The sequence below is a fragment of the Arachis hypogaea genome, chromosome 19 (genome assembly GCF_003086295.3).
Source record: "Arachis hypogaea cultivar Tifrunner chromosome 19, arahy.Tifrunner.gnm2.J5K5, whole genome shotgun sequence".
Classification (NCBI taxonomy): domain Eukaryota; kingdom Viridiplantae; phylum Streptophyta; class Magnoliopsida; order Fabales; family Fabaceae; genus Arachis; species Arachis hypogaea.
In genome coordinates, this window is record NC_092054.1 from 116,233,768 (window position 1) to 116,248,853 (window position 15,086).

Genomic DNA, 15,086 nt, shown 5'->3' on the forward strand with positions numbered 1-15,086 from the left:
GAGAATTAAAAATGATTTTAACATTTGAAATTGGTTTGAATTGTTGGTTATTGATTGAGTTTTGGAAGATGATTTCTAATCTTGGAATTAGTTTGAGTCATTGGAAATGGTTGAAAAAGGGTTGAGAAATGTTTTGGTTGGGACCTTTGAAGGGTGGCAAAAGTCCCAGATTTAGAGGAAACCCTGCCAAAATTTTTATAAAACTTTAAAACTTTGTTTAAAGCGCTATTTAAAAGCAAATCTAATTTTAAGAATATTATTTAATTTCGATTTATTACGAAAAGAATATTATTTTTAATTCAATTTATTAAGAAAAGTATAATGTTTTAAATTCAATCTTTTGAGAAGAAATTTTGTTAGAAGTTATGATTTAATTTCGATTTGTTAAGAAGAAGAAAGAAAGGGAAAAGAGAACACAGCACGTGTGATTTATGAAATGATTAAAATGTCACGAGAGGGTGACAGAAAGTAAGTGGTTAAGGTGCTGATTGTGAAAATGTTAAGCCGTGGACTTTATGTGTGAATGATTGTCCGGGGATACCCGTGTATATGTAATGGCTTCCAGGAGAAAGGGGCACATGCTTCAGCTGGAGAATCAGCGCCTGCAAGTACTTGCAAAGGTCATGTTCAGCATACTTCAGCTGGAGAATCAGCACCTGCAAAGGTTTGGGACCTTGCAGAGGTTACGCTGCTGGAATATCTTATATGACTTTCGAGTTGGATTGCGTCGGGTGCGGGCCGAAACCGACAAATGAGCTCATTACCTGTGATAAACCACTATTTTATGGTTTATCTTGTGCTAATTTTCATGGTTTTTATCAAGTCTTTGCTCACTTATTCATATGATTTGCATGATTTTACAAATCCTTCCTTATCCTGTGATATAGTTGAAAACATGTTTTCTAGACCTCTAAACTGCTAATTTTGAATACTCTTTATTACCATTTGATGCCGTGATTTGTGTGTTAAGTATTTTCAGGCTTTATAGGACAGGAATGGCTTAGAGGATGGAAAGGAAACATGCAAAAGTGGAAGGAACGAGAGAAAATAAAGTTTTGAGAAACTGGCAGCGACACGCACGCACGGACGACGCGGATGCGTGCCTAGCGCAGAACACGAGTGATGCATACGCATGACTGACGCGTACGCGTGACAAGAAAAATCGCCAAATGACAAGCACGCGTGACCTACGCGTACGCGTGACATGCGCCACGTGCAGAAAGTTGCAGAAAGCGCTGGGGGTGATTTCTGGGCTCCTTTTGGCCTAATTCCAAGCCCGAGAACACAGAATAGAGGCTGGAGAATGGGAGAATCATTGATCATTCATTCATTATTCACAATTTAGGTTTTAGATGTAGTTTCTAGAGAGAGAGGCTCTCTCCTCTCTCTAGGTTTTAGGATTTAGGATTTCTCTTAGGTTAGGTTTACGTCTTCTCCATTCCAGGTTCAATGTTCCTTTAATTTAGTTTCTCTTCTACTTCTATTTATTCTAGTGCTTTGGTTCATCTATTTCTCTTGTTAATTACTTATTTTTCCAATTTAGTTTATGAACTCCATGTTAGATTTGATTTCTTTATTTAATGCAATTTGAGGTATTTCAGATTTATGGTTTCTTTCTTCAATTTATGTGATTGATGCTTTCAATATTTAGATTTCTCTCCTTTTGGTTTTGGTTGAGTAATTGGTGACACTTGAGTTATCAAACTCCTTTGTTGATTGATAATTGGAATTTGCTGGTTGATTTGGATCCCTCTAAAGCTAGTCTTTCCTTAGGAGTTGACTAGGACTTGAGGAATCAAATTGATTAGTCCACTTGACTTTCTGTTATTTAGTAAGGGTTTACTAAGTGGGAGTAATGAAAAATTCTCATCACAATTGATAAGGATAACTAGGATAGGATTTCCAGTTCTCATACCTTGCTAAGAGCTTTATTAGTTATTACTTTAATTCTTGCAATTTAATTTTCCTGTTCATTATTCAAAAACCCCCAAAAGATAATCTTCCATAACCAATAATAAATACACCTCCTTGCAATTCCTTGAGATACGACTCAAGGTTTAAATACTTCGGTTATTATTTTTTATTGGGTTTGCTTTAGTGACAAACAAGTTTTTGTACAAAAGGATTCTTTGTTAGTTTAGAAACTATACTTACAACGCGATCACTTTTGTGAATTCTTTACTAGCATAAATCTGTTCGTCAAAAATGGTGCCGTTTTTGGGAAATCACAAACGTGTGCCTTATTATTGGTTATTGTAAATATTTGCTTTTTGCTTATTTGTTAGTTTTAGGATTTAATTGCTTATTTTTGTTCGTTTTTGTTTTTATTTTCTTTAGCTACTATGAACTCTCACCCCTGTCGCTAAGAGTTTGGTTCCAATTATGTTGCAGGGAATGGATACTATAATGGGAACAAGCATCAAGGTTGGAATAATCAAAGATGGGAGGAGCCACGAGGATTTGATCAACCCTTTCGGCAACAACCCCCTCCAATGTGCTATCACCAACAACCATTCTGTGATGCATACAAAGACAATAGTTATGGTGGACCCTTTCGTGACAACCAACCTCCACCAAATTACTATAGTCAAGAGCCATTCCGAGGTACGTACCAAAACGATGGATATGGTGAACCCCCTTGTAGTTACCAACAAGTCCCACCATACGCCTATGGACCCCCTCCTCAACATAGCTTTGAACCACCATAGTCACAAGCACCTTGCCACCAAACACCCCATTCCAACACAATTACTCCTAAGAACCACCTTCCTATCATGAACCATTCTTCTCATGTGATGAACCTTTCCAACCACCCCAATCGCTAATGAATAAAACCCTTGGTATACTTCTTCAAGGGCAAGACAGGATGGCTGAGAAGGTACTAGAATTCACAGCTGCTTTGACCGAGGTAGTAAATCGATTAGCCTCCCAGCGGTTGGACACTCAAGAAACTCCCATAGCTTCGTGTGGAGAATCTAATGAAGAACGTAACATGAAAGAGACACTAGAAACTCCAATGTACGATGAGGAACGTGACTCTGTATTGGGACAATTAGAGAAAGCTGTAATCATCGAAGAAAAAGAAGTAGTTGAAGACCTAGGAGATGCCGAACCTCCATGGGAATCGAGAGTTGTAGAGAATTCTACCAAGAAGTTTGAAATTGACGCTAAGGAGGATAGTGCACAATCTCCGAGGCATATGCCTTATGAGGAATTGGACGGAACATATCAAGAAGGAAGTTCCCTTGGCAATGATGATCACGAATCAAGCTCTCCTATTGATAAACTTGCATCCGCAATTGAACTCCTTTAGATTGAGGAACCTTCCACAAGTGAATATGAAGATGATGTGGAGGTAGACTTTTCTCAACCTCCAACTTACGACTTGAGTGATGGGGAAGAAATCGAAGACTTTGACCAAGACACAGTTGCAGTTGCAGAGGTTTGCAAGGAGGTGGAAGAATTCACAAAAAAGTACAATGGAGTGGAGCTTGAAAGACCACTAGAAACACCTCTCCCAAGGCCATTACCACCCAATACAAACTTCAAGTGGGTAAAATCCTTAGCCTTTATCTTTACTTTCCCACTAGAATACGGTTTGCTTGAAACAGATGGCCAGCTTAGAGCTCTCTGTGGCTTTAAGAGTAAGAGGGAGATGGTTAGTAACAGGAGTTGGCATGTAAGGTTCAAAATGGTTCCACGCTCCAAATTGAAGTACAAGGATTGGTATAGAGCTCGACTGAATGGGTCTCAGAAGATGTTTGGGTATCTTAGTGAGAATTCAGATTGTGTACCACCCGGTTGGAATAATGTAGATTAGAGCGAAGACGGGTACAAAAGCAAAGTTTGGGATCCTGGAATTCATTCTGATAATCAACACTCCTGGAGCCTGATCCCTTGCTTTGACTTGCTCGAAGGCTTTATGTGCCTAGTTTGGGACGCCGGAGGTTATTGGAATTGCAAACGTTGGTGGAGATTTCTGGATGAATTCAAGCATAAGCCACCATGACAGAGAGCTCACTGAATGTCCAATTTAAGGACTTTAACTAAAAGTGCTAGGTGGGAGACAACCCACCATGGTATGATCGTCCTTTTCTAGTCTTAGCTTTATGTTATTTTTTTTATTCCTAGTTTTATTTTATTCTATTTTTCTAGTGTTCATTCATAATGTCTGCATCAACATCTGCATTTTGTATTTTATATACTACATAAAAAAAAGGGGGCCACACCACGCGTGCGCGTAGGCCACGCGTGGGCGTCGATCCTAAATCGGTGTCTCCATCCAACGACCAGAAAGTTGGGCTGGAATCATGCGGCTGGTGTGCTATAGGCACAAATTGGCCCATGTGTACGCGTCCATGACGCGTTCGTGTCAATTCAATTCTAACACATCACGCGTGGGCGTGAGCAACGCGCACGCGTCACATGAAACTTTTTGCCCCCTCAAATGGAACAGAGAGTTGCGCCAAAACGATGCTGGAATCGTGCGTTTAGCACAATTCTGGACGACGTGTACGCGTGCTTCACGCGTACGCGTCATCTCCACTTATTCCTTCTCATGCGTTTGCGTACATGACGCGCACGCGTCAATGAATTTTTGCCTCATCCATGCTCTCGCATGATCCACGCGTACGCGTGGATTTGAATTTTACTAACCCCCTGACGCGAGAGCCCTAGACCCCTCGCGTGTGTTTTTTTTCCCTCCCCCTCTCTTCTCCAACGCTCCCACTCCCTCCCTCCAACCCTCCATCTCTGACCACCACCAGCCTCCCACCGTGGCCACCACCGGTGAAACCAAAACTGCCGCCGACACCGCCACCCCCTCTTCCTCCCTTTCTCCCCTCTTTCCCCCCTCAACGTCCCAATCTCCTTTTTCCCTTCTCCCCCAAATCCCAAACCACCACAAACTACCACCAGCCCCCACCGCCGCCGTTTAGCCCCCTCTTCCTCCTTTCTCCTTCTCTTCTCCTTCCCCTATTTCACCACTTTCCTCCCGCCAAGCCAAGGCTGCCGCGAAGAGTACCAGAGCCGCCGTCCGCCACCCCTAGCTCCGCCGCCCCTTTTCCACTTCCTCCTAATTCTATTGCTAAGCACCCAGGTTTCCTATGCCTACGCCCCTGCATTTCCATTTCATTTTCTGTTCAAGTTAGTCAGTTAGCATCATTTACATTCTGTTCAATTTAGGTTAGTTAGATATGCATGTCTCGTAGTGGATTCTAGGTGGTTAGGTAGCTAGGTTGTGGTTAAAGGATTTAGGTCTGATAAGTGCTCCGTTCCTGCTGATTGAATTATCTGATTTTCATAATTGCCTTGCTCTTTGAATTAGTTAGATATGTTGTGCCATGTGCTGAATTATTACTGATACTATGTCATCTTTCATTGTTTGCTTTTGTGCTAAACTGGTTTCTTGCTATTGCTGAGTATTATTTGAAATTGTTACGCTCCCATCTGAGTCGATTTGATTGCTTGATAATTGGATTCTTCATGTTTGATTTTAGTAGAATTCAAATCTGGGTTAGTATTGCTATTCGATTCTTGTTGCAAGTTGGTCTTCATTATTAATTCAGTGAATTTACTTCCTTGAATACATATCTCTTGCTATTGCTTGCTTTCTAAATTTGATGAAGGCTAGGGTAATTGCATATACCTGCCTATTGCTATTTTAGATTGGCTCAATTGCTACATTCTCCTCAATTTACATATGATTTTAATGCTTGTCATGGCTACTGCTTTCATAAGAAATCCAAACGGCTAAACTGAGTTTTGGCCTAGCCTGCTACTTTCTTCTGTTTTCTAATGTTTAAGTCACATGAGTTAACTTGTTCTTCATGCTGTTGCCTTATATCAATATTCATGTATGATAATGCTGGCTTATTGCATAATTCTTGTTGTTGTTTTTCTACAATCTCCTTTGCTTCATCAAGTGCTCTATTTCAATTTCTATTTCAATCCCGCACTTGAATCTTTAAACTCAATCATGCTTGATTGTTGCTTACCTTAGTCTAATGCTGCTGTTTTGGTTGATGTTCTGCCTTGAGTCTATCTTGATTGATAATTCTGCTCAATGCCATTTTACTTGCTAGTTTGATATAACTTGTTCTAAGATTTATATCAGTTGCTACTCCTGTTTGAACGTGCTACTGCTTGCATTATTCTGCTGTTTGATTTTCCAGGAACATCCCTTTTTACTGCCGAAATGTTGCCCAAATTTTTTCTGAGAAACTATTTCACTTAACTTTCACTAATGATTTGACTTTGGCATTTTTTTTACAATGCAATTTACTTGGTTTACACCAAAGCCATTTCAAGAGATACTAGGCTAGCATTTCCATTCCATTTGGTTCCCTTCTTCATTGCATTGCATTTTTGATGATTTTACTTCTCTTTGTGCTTTCTTTACCTGATTTATAATCAATACTCTGCATTATCTGCTTGAATGTGAGTTGCTTGTTCTTCAATCTTGTGAACTTCTATTTGCTAGGAGCCACAGTACCATGCCACAAATTTTAACTTCCCTTTTTACCTCTTGACTTCATTGACTTCTTAGCTTTTTTCTTAGTTTACACTAACCCCTTTCAACCCCTTTCAAGGCATGTCTATTGTTGTTTCTTAACAAACAAGCATTCTACATTTTATTTAATAGTTTTGGATTGTGATTTCTAATTGAATTCTTTGAATTTTACCTTGCATTCAGTTCAACATTTTATATCTTTCTGACTCACTTCATGCTTTGACTTTTATTCCTCTTTTGCCCATCTACAGCTTGAATTGCTTGCTTACTATTTGCCTTCCTATTTTTCTGCTTTGGTTTGATAAATTATATCCTGAAAACTCTATTTTTCAGGATGTCTGATCCAAAAGGGAAAGGCAAAGCTAAGGCCACCATGGGAAAGAGGAAAAGAGGCCAATCATCTATGGCTCTGTCAGATATTCTGCATGATAATTCCTGGCGTGAGAAGAACTTCACTCCGCAGGAAAAAGCGGATTAACTAGTGCCTGCGACTGATCCAATCAAGTTTGTAAATCACTACTGTGAACTGAAATATGAGGTCTTTGCGACTAAGAGCCACCTATATTTGGAAAAGACCCTCAGAATACCTAATGAATTACAATAGTACACTACAGAGAAAATCAAACAGAGAGGCTGGTTCTTTCTAGAAAGGAATTTGACTGAGGTTAATACATCCTGGGTCCGGGAATTCTACTGCAACTATTACAAGACGACCCTGGATGCAGTACAGCTAAGAGGGAAACATATTCTAATTACTGAGGAGGCCATTGAAGATATCTTCCATTTCCAACCTAAATCAGACGGGCCAGATGGTTATCAGCAGGCTAAGGAATCCATGAGGTTAATGAGCTTTGATTGGGAGGCAGTAAAGCACACTATAGCCGTTGATCTTGCTGTCCCCTGGGTTATGGATAAGTCGACAGTAAATCCAAAGGGGATCAAGATCATCTATCTTAATGATGAGGCTCAGCTATGGCAACAAATCCTAAGCAATTATGTTATGCCGAGCACTCACGAGACTGAGGTGCCAACTGCCGTGATAACTCTCATCTGGTGCGTTATGGAAGGCAAGGGCCTGTACCTTCCACGGTTCATCAGGCACTCCATAGCTAGAGTTCATGTTTGAGGCACTCTGCCATTCCCTTATCTGATTACCCAGATGGGCCGCCGGGCTGACGTACCCTGGGAGCCTAAGGATGAGAAGCCCTCAGCTGTCGACTGCAGGAAGATCATCCCACGCGGCAAGAGGTTCGAAGCTCTGGGCCATAGACCTCCTTCCCTTACTGCCTCCACTGACGCAGCCACATCCTCTGCTACCCCTTCAGCACCTGCTGCCCCACCCACAACCACAGCACCCTCACCCGCTTCCCAGCCCATCTACCACCTAGTGCACCGACTCTTTGAGCGCCTGGATCGGATGGAGTGCCGCAGTAAGCGCCGCTATGAGCATCTGAAGCTGATGATCAGATTGGGACATACTGACATCCCCTCCGAGCCTGACACAACATCGGAGCCCTCTGAGGAGGAGGCGGATGCGCAGGAGGAGGATGCACTGGCAGAGGAGACACAGGTGGCAGACCAGCAGGTAGATTCCCAGCACGAGGAGCCTCAGCTTGAGCGATCTGCAGAGCCACAGGCCCCTATACAGGCAGAGCCACAGACCCCTATACAGGCAGAGCCACAGGCCCCTATACAGGCAGAGTCACAGGCACCTATACTACCAGAGCCCATAGAGCCAACAGCCACACACCCCTCAGGTGGTGACGACCCTTCACACCCGGCTTGACTGAGCATCGAGAACGATGCTATGATATAAGTGTGGGGAGGTCGCCATCTCTAGCAGATCTTATTTTGGTGAACTATTTTAGACCTTTTCATCCTATTTTGCTTTATTTTTTGTATTTTATTTTATTTTATCTTATTTTATTTTATCTTATTTTCCTTTCAGTGCTTGAACATTTTCTTTTACTGTATTTCTGTTTATTTCTACTTTATTACATTTTGCACTTTGGGCTGTATATATTTTAGATATTTAGCTTGATTTGTGCTCTTAGTTATTAGTTGTGATATAGAAAAATATGGATTATTAAGTTTAGTTTACCCTTTTTTAGAATATGAGAATTTGGTATTGATTGAAAATAGAGAGTAAACTAGAAATTTTAAGTTTTTCATAATCACAACAACCCACTTAGTATATATTTATATATATATAGTAATAAATGTTGGTCAATGGATGACATTTTCAAGAAATATATTTATTTTTAGGAAAGCCATTTAAAGATTCACATTGATTTGAGTTGAAACTCTTTAGTCTTACTTGCATGATATACATAACTAATATATAGTTTCTTGAGCTAAGAATACACAACCTGTGAGATTTGAGCTTAATTAAATGGCTACATTATTTAGCCATAATATTTTATTCTTGTATGTTTTCTTCTCTATAATTGCAGACTTTACTTTGTTCCACTCTAGATGTCCATTGTTTAGTGTATTTACATGCTTGCATATGATTGAAGCCATTATTTAATTCTTGCTCACTTATCCCAAATAGCCTACCCTTTCAATCACTTTTGTTTGCCACTTTGAGCCTTTTAATCCCCATTTATTCTATAAGATAGAGATTGTGTATCAATTAAGTGTGGAAAACCGTGGGAACTTAGATTGATAGGAAAGTATTAAATTGACAAATTATTTGGAATTTGGATGCATGCTCATGTGAAACAAAAATAATTAAAATACCATGTGCATTGATATGTTATGTTTACTTTTATATATATAAAAATAATATTTTTCTATAATTAAATAAATAAATGAGGGGACAAAATTACCCCAGTGTTAAGTTTAGTAAAAAAAATCAATGCATATGTAATAAAATTAAAAATAAATTGGTACATGAGTGTGTGATGAAAAAGTGAGAATTATGGGTAGCTAGGCATAACTTTAGAAGTACATAGAATATGTGTATGTTAGGTGAAATTTTAGGCTAGTCAAGGATTGAATTGAATTTATAGCTCACTTAGCCATATATATATATATATATATATATCCTCACCTTTGCCTTAACCCCATTACAACCTTGAAAAGACCTCATGATGTTTGTATTTATGCATTAAATATTTGTTGATTGGTTAGATGAAGAACAAAGTCTTAGAAAGCATGACTAGAGAAGAGTAGAGTGATTAACCCCAAACACTGAGTGATTAGAGTGCATATACAAATCCAGTGAGGGTTCAATAGCTCATCCCCATATATCCATGTTTAATCACTGTTTATCTTGCAAGTCTGTGAACTCTTTTGATTAACTCAACTCAATTGTGAATGTGTTTTAATATGATTTAGCCCTTGGTTATGCATACATGATTCCTTGAAAATCTGACTCAATTTAACCACATGTAAGCTTTATATATATAGGTGGATAGTAATTAGAATTGCATGATTCATATAGGTAGCTTGCATTTAGATAGATTGCATTACATAGATTTCACCATTCTACCTTCACTCTTTTTCAGTTTCTCTTAAGTTAAGCATGAGAACATGCCAATGTTTAAGTGTGGGGAGATTGATAAACCACTATTTTATGGTTTATCTTGTGCTAATTTGCGTGGTTTTTATCAAGTCTTTGCTCACTTATTCATATGATTTGCATGATTTTACAAATCCTTCATTATCCTATGATATAGTTGAAAACATGTTTTCTAGACCTCTAAACTGCTCATTTTGAATACCCTTTATTACCATTCGATGTCGTGATTTGTGTGTTAAGTATTTTCAGGCTTTATAGAACAGGAATAGCTTAGAGGATGGAAAGGAAACATGCAAAAGTGGAAGGAACGAGAGAAAATGAAGTTTTGAGAAACTGGCAGCGACGCGCACGCACGGACGACGCAGACGCGTGCCTAGTGCAGAACACGAGTGACGCGTACGCGTGACTGACGCGTACGCGTGACTGACGCATACGCGTGAGAAGAAAAATCACCAAATGACAAGCACGCGTGACCTACACGTACGCGTGACATGCGCCACGTGCAGAAAGTTACAGAAAGCGCTGGGGGTGATTTCTGGGCTCCTTTTTGGCCTAATTCCAAGCCCGAGAACACAGAATAGAGGCTGGAGAATGGGAGAATCATTGATCATTCATTCATTATTCACAATTTAGGTTTTAGATGTAGTTTCTAGAGAGAGAGGCTCTCTCCTCTCTCTAGGTTTTAGGATTTAGGATTTCTCTTAGGTTAGGTTTACTTCTTCTCCATTCCAGGTTCAATGTTCCTTTAATTTAGTTTCTCTTCTACTTCTATTTATTCTAGTGCTTTGGTTCATCTATTTCTCTTGTTAATTACTTATTTTTCCAATTTGGTTTATGAACTCCATGTTAGATTTAATTTCTTTATTTAATGCAATTTGAGGTATTTCAGATTTATGGTTGCTTTCTTCAATTTATGTGATTGATGCTTTCAATATTTAGATTTCTCTCCTTTTGGTTTTGGTTGAGTAATTGGTGACACTTGAGTTATCAAACTCCTTTGTTGATTGATAATTGGAATTTGCTGGTTGATTTGGATCCCTCTAAAGCTAGTCTTTCCTTAGGAGTTGACTAGGACTTGAGGAATCAAATTGATTAGTCCACTTGACTTTCCTTTATTTAGTAAGGGTTTACTAAGTGGGAGTAATGAACAATTCTCATCACAATTTAACTAGGATAGGATTTTCAGTTCTCATACCTTGCTAAGAGCTTTATTAGTTATTACTTTAATTCTTGCAATTTACTTTACCTTTTCATTATTCAAAAACCCCAAAAAGATGATCTTCCATAACCAATAATAAATACACCTCCCTGCAATTCCTTGAGAGACGACTCGAGGTTTAAATACTTCGATTATTATTTTTTATTAGGTTTGCTTTAGTGAAAAATAAGTTTTTGTACGAAAGGATTCTTTGTTGGTTTAGAAACTATACTTACAATGCGATCACTTTTGTGAATTCTTTACTAGCAGAAATCCGTTCGTCAACATGCGTTAGGGATAGACATGCATCATGTTGCATTTGTGTGCTTTGTTTGGGTGTGCTTAAGTGTTTTAGTTTGCTTATTTGATGAATTTTGTTTAACTGGTAACTGTGATACTTGCTGTAACTGTTCTGTATATGTGTTTGCCTTGAATTTGATTGTGTTTGTGATTAATTCTGTTGAGATTGAGTTTCAATGGTGAATTATTTTGATTTAGGCCAGAGGCCAAGATTTGGTTATGTTTGGGCCGGAGGCCATAATTGACTGGATTAGAGATAAGTTTTGGTTAAAATGTTATTTTACATGGAGTTTTTGTAAGAGAAATACAAATTTTATATTTGAATAACAAATTGATAATCACTATGTTTTGAAAATAGTTTTTAATTATAATATCTTCTTACGACAATTCTTAATAATCCTCTACTGAAAACCCTTCGAAGACGATGTTCTCACTCCCCTACAGACTTTCTTTTAAAGAAACAGACAAAGAAGCTTATGAAGAGTTTTTGAGTTTATTTTATGCGATATGGATGTAGTAGTTTAGTTATTATTATTCTTCCCTCGCCATTAATATTATAATTTTGTAAGAGGGATAGGAGTTGTATGATTTATATGTATATAATATGTATAAGTTACTTGAGTAAGAAGTTTTGTTTATGTATATGCTCGTTTATTTTATTGTAAAAGTATTTTTCCGGTTTTTCAAATAAAATAGCAACAAGATTTCGAGTCAAAGGCTCATATTTTATTATTAAGTACATGAAGTCATCGTAATACCTCTTGTTATCAGAGTGGCACAACCGGAAGCGTGACATTCTGATAGTTAGGGTGTTACACTTAGCTTATGTCCGTGCTCCCCTTTGACCGCCCAACACTCTGTACCATAAAGCATAATCAGTCTGATAGTAGTGCGATAGAATTTACCTTTATGTTTTAAAGGCATTTTTTGTCACATATAAAACTAGACGCACTCCGCCATTTTGACCAACCTACTTGGATCCTATGATTTACATCATGTTCAATCTCTCTATTATCCTGTATGATGCACCCAAGATACTTAAACCTCTTCACTTTTTGTAGGATGTTATCTCTAATCTTCGCCTCTATATTAAGGTTTTCCCTTCGTAGGGCGAACTTACATTCTATATATTCCATCTTACTACGGCTTATGCGCAGACCATACACTTCTAGAGCTTCTCTCCATAACTCCAACTTCTTATTTAGGTCATCCCTTGACTCTCTCATAAGTATGATATCATCAGCAAAAAACATGCACCATGGTATAGGCTCTTAGATATGCTCTGTGAATACCTCCAAGACTAATGTGAAAAGGTATGGACTTAAGGATGATCCCTGGTGTAATTCTATACCAATAGAAAATTCCTCTGTCACACCAGCTTAAGTCTTCAAACTAGTTGTAGCCCTATCATACATGTCTTTAATTGCACGAATATATGCGATCCTTACTCTCTTGTTTTCTAAAACCTTCCATAAGACCTCCCTTGACACTCTATCGTACGCTTTTCAAAATCAATAAACACCATATGTAGATTCTTTTTATTACTATGATACCTCTCCATCATCCTTCTTAACAGGTATATCCAAGGTTGCAAGAACCGGACCGGTCAATAAACCGGTAAGGTCACTGGTTTAATGGTTCACTGGTTCGACCGAGGTTCAACCAGTTTAATTAAATATTAAATAAAATTATTAGAAACCCTATGTATAATTTTAAATATATAAATTTAATAATTTCTAACTTAATAAAATTCAAAATTTCACAATTTCACATAATAAATTATCTATAATTTAATATTAGAAGTTCATAAACAACTTCAAACATCAAAGTTTATAACTCAAAATAATCAAAACGCATATAGTGACAAACACATAATGTTCTACTATAAAAAAATCGTTAATAAATAAGTTTTCAACTTTCACAAAATCCTGTTAAACATATATACATGACTATTGACTGACAAAAAGTAGAATTGCAACCAAAATAAAGAGTGCATCTAGAGCAAGTAGGAAAGTTTTATAGAAAAGCAATCCTACCAGAACTTGTCCAAATTGTCAACATATTATTGATAACAGTGATGTATGTGTATATCTTGTACAATGTACCATTTCATTTGAGGTACTATATATTAACACATATGTTCTGTACTTCTATGTGGATATTGCACATGTGTGTGTAAGGTTGTCTTCACGATCACTTGTTCGCCATCACCCTCGTCACATTTGTGTTTGCATTATTGTGTTTGTGTTCCATTCATTTACTCTAGTTTTCATGCTATTGTGCTAGGGAGGGAAAAGTGGAAAACACACTACACAGAAAAAAAGGAAGGGAACATAGTTTCAAACTTTCAGTAGCAAATCAATTAATCAATAGTATAGTTCTAACTTATGAATCAAACTAATTTGAAAACATATTAGCAGCAAAAACTAAATTGAATTGAATTCCAAAGTTATAATCCAAATTAAATTGAATTCAGAATTACATCACTATTCAACAAATTTAATAAATAATGTCTTCTGGCTGTTGTTCCTATTCCATCTTCAACACCCAGCAAAAATAAATTAACCTTCAACAAAAGTAACTCAAACAAATTAACTAAGCAAAGAAAATATTTAATCGAATCATTCAATTCAATCATTATTTTAGAAAATCAGTAACTCGGATTAAGCAAAATTATCAAACTCAGAATCAGAAATCAAAGAACGCAAAACCCAGAATCGGTATTATTAACAAATGTAGAAACCAAGTAATATTAATTAAAGCAGCAGCCCTTACCGGCGGTGAAAGAGGAAGGAAAGTGACGGCGAGGGAGGAATGGGAAGTGACTGGCTGATGACAACGGAATAAGGGAAGTGAACTCAAACAAAGAGCGACAAAGAGCTCAAAGCTCAGACACAAAGAGAGTGAGTGAGAGAGAGAGCGTGCGCTTGAAGAGATGACGATCGACCGAGCAACCTTTGCGACGATGATGCCACGGGGTCAACGCTTCCTTCGTGCGACGGTGATGAGAAGAGGAAAGATGAGAAGGGATTGGCGATGAGAAGAGTGCGACGGCACCCACGATTCCCACCGGCGGCAAAAGCACCATCTATCGGAGAAGAAGAGTTCGGCCATGGGGGATTGTGATGGCGGGCTGGTGGCTGGGTTTAGGTTAGGGTAAAGTTTCTGATTCTCAGAGATGAGAGAAAGAGGTGGGGGTGGCATGGGAATGACACGTTAGAGCTTATATACTCGAATCGGAAATCTTGGAAAAAAGCCGGTCGGTTTTGACGGTTCACCGATTAACTGTCGGTTTGTCGGTTTTCAAACCGGTTTTTTGCAGAATGGTTTTGTTCATACCCTGGGTTGAGCTGTTCGACCCGGGATGTTTAGCGACATGGCGACCGACCTCTTCAGGTCCGACTATCCAATCTCTTCTCAAAGAGATCGGCCAAATCAACAGGAAAGCCCAATAAAGGGCCCAAATAGAGGAACACGACCCAAATCCAAAGGCAATCCAAGCCTATAGAGATAAAGGCGGTTCTCTTGAAGATAAGCTGACTTCACTCAAA

The 15,086-nt window shown here is 38.4% G+C and overlaps 1 pseudogene; it reads right to left on the minus strand.

The window, feature by feature from the left end:
• LOC140182324 (uncharacterized) overlaps window positions 1-15,086 on the minus strand; it is a 177,071-nt pseudogene that overhangs the window by 81,782 nt on the left and 80,203 nt on the right.